General features: G+C 31.6%; 1 non-coding gene across 1 annotated transcript; it reads right to left on the reverse strand.

Moving 5' to 3' along the window:
- Positions 1 to 2,380: 2,380 nt before the first annotated feature.
- On the reverse strand, positions 2,381 to 2,488 carry LOC127741850 (small nucleolar RNA R71). Its single transcript, XR_008003055.1, has one exon. It is a non-coding gene; the product is annotated as a small nucleolar RNA R71 (small nucleolar RNA).
- Between the last annotated feature and the right edge of the window lie 262 nt (positions 2,489 to 2,750).

The raw sequence follows: 2,750 nt of genomic DNA on the forward strand, positions 1-2,750 counted from the left end.
CCAACAATCTCCGTGGGATCGACCCTTACTCACGTAAGGTTTATTACTTGGACGACCCAGTGCACTTGCTGGTTAGTTGTGCGAAGTTGTGATGAAAGTGCTGAGTTATAAACGCGCATACCAAGTTGAATGCCATTATTAGAGATCACAATTTCGTGCACCAAGTTTTTGGCGCCGTTGCCGAGGATTGTTCGAGTTTGGACAACTAACGGTTCATCTTGTTGCTCAGATTAGGTAATTTTCTTTTTGTTTTATTGTCAAAAATTTTTTTTTCAAAAATCTTTCAAAAATTTATCACCTGTTTTCGAAAATTTTCAGAGTTTTTAAGAATGAATTCTAGAGTTTCATGTAACATGTTGAAGCCTGGTTGGCTGTAAAGCCATGTCTAATTCTTGGACCAGAGCTTTAGACTAACATTACATGATTCCTGGAATTCTGATTGAGGACTTTGGATTCATTACTTCGTTTTTCCAAAATATGTTTTCAAAAAATATAAAATAAAAATCCAAAAAAATAAAAAAAACCAAAAATATTTTGTGATTCTTATTTGAGTCTTGTGTCATGTTTTAAGTTTGGTGTCAATTGCATATTCATCTTGTTCTTGCGTTTTTCGAAAATTCATGCATTCATAGTGTTCTTCATGATCTTCAAGTTGTTCTTGGTAAGTCTTCTTGTTTGATCTTTAAATTTTCTTGTTTTGTGTTGTATGATGTTTTTCATGTGCATTTTTGCATTCATAGTGTCTAAACATGAAAGATTTCTAAGTTTGGTGTCTTGCATATTTTCTTTGCATAAAAAAATTTTCAAAAATATGTTCTTGATGTTCATCATGATCTTCAAAGTGTTCTTGGTGTTCATCTTGACATTCATAGTGTTCTTGCATGCATCATTGGTTTTGATAAAAAAAATTTCATGTTTTGGGTCATTTTTATGTTTTTCCCACTCATCATTCAAAATTCAAAAATAAAAAAATATATTTTCCTTTTTTCTCTCAAAATTTTGAAAATTTGAGTTGACTTAGTAAAAATTTTTTAAAACTTAGCTATTTCTTATAAGTCAAGTCGAATTTTCAATTTTAAAAATCTTATCTTTTCAAAAACTTTTCGAAAATAAAATCTTTTTCATTTTTTTATGGTTTTCGAAAATTTGAAACCATTTTTCAAGATCTTTTTCTTATTTTTATTTAAAATTTTCGAAACTTAACTAACAAGTAATGTGATTGATTCAAAAATTTGAAGTTTGTTACTTTCTTGCTAAGAAAGGTTCAATCTTTAAATTCTAGAATCATATCTTTTAGTTTTTTGTTAGTCAAGTAATTAATTTTAATTTTAAAAATTAAATCTTTTTATCATATCATTTTAATCATATCTTTTTCAAAAATTTGATTTCAAAATATCTTTTCTAACTTCTTATCTTTTCAAAAATTGACTTTTAAATCTTTTTCAACTAACTATTTGACTTTTTGTTTGTCTCTTATCTTTTTCAAAACTACCTAATTTTAACTCTCTAATTTTCGAAAATTACCTCCCTTTTTTTCAAAATTCTTTTAATTAACTAATGGTTTTAAATTTTAATTTTAATTTTATTTCTTCCTTTAATTTTTGAAAATCACTAACTTAATTTTCAAAATTAATTTTCGAATTCTCTCCCTCTCATCTTCCTCTATTTATTTATTTATTTACCAACACTTCTCTTCATCTCAAGAATCTGAACCTATCTTCACCCTTGTGTTTGGATTTTTACCTTTTCCCTCTTCGATTTCTTTCTTCTTCTACTAACATAAAAGAATCTCTCTACTGTGGTAAAGAGGATCCCTATTATTATTTTCTGTTCCCTTCTTTTTCATATGAGCAGGAGCAAGGACAAGAATATTCTTGTTGAGGCAGATCCTGAACCTGAAAGGACTCTGAAGAGGAAACTAAGAGAAGCTAAATTACAACAATCCAGAGACAACCTTACAAAAATTTTCAAAAAAAAAAAAGAGGAGATGGCAGCTAAAAATAATAATGCAAGAAGGATGCTTGGTGATTATACTACACATACTTCCAAGTTTGATGGAAGAAGCATCTCAATACCTGCTATTGGAGCAAACAATTTTGAGCTGAAACCTCAACTAGTTGCTCTACTGCAACAGAACTGCAAGTTCCATGGACTTCCATCAGAAGATCCCTACTAGTTTTTAACTGAGTTCTTATAGATCTGCAGGACTGTTAAGACTAATGGAGTAGACCCTGAAGTCTACAGGCTCATGCTTTTCCCTTTTACTGTAAGAGACAGAGCTAGAATATGGTTGAATTCACAACCAAAAGATAGCCTGGACTCATGGGATAAGCTGGTCGCGACCTTCTTGGCTATGTTCTTTCCTCCTCAAAAGCTGAGCAAGCTTAGAGTGGATGTTCAGACCTTCAAACAAAAAGACGGTGAATCCCTCTATGAAGCTTGGGAAAGATACAAGCAGGTGACCAAAAGATGTCCTTCTGACATGCTTTCTGAATGGACCATTTTGGATATATTCTATTGTGGCCTATCTGAATTCTCTAAGATGTCACTGGACCATTATGCATGTGGATCTATTCACCTAAAGAAAACGCCTGCAGAAGCTCAAGAACTCATTGACATGGTTGCAAATAACAATTTCATGTATACTTCTGAGAGGAATTCCGTGAGAAATAGGACGCCTCAAAGGAAGAGAGTTCTTGAAATTGATGCTCTGAATGCCATACTGGCTCAGAACAAAATGTTGACTCAAC

Source organism: Arachis duranensis, chromosome 9 (genome assembly GCF_000817695.3).
Source record: "Arachis duranensis cultivar V14167 chromosome 9, aradu.V14167.gnm2.J7QH, whole genome shotgun sequence".
In the NCBI taxonomy this organism is placed as follows: Eukaryota; Viridiplantae; Streptophyta; class Magnoliopsida; order Fabales; family Fabaceae; genus Arachis; species Arachis duranensis.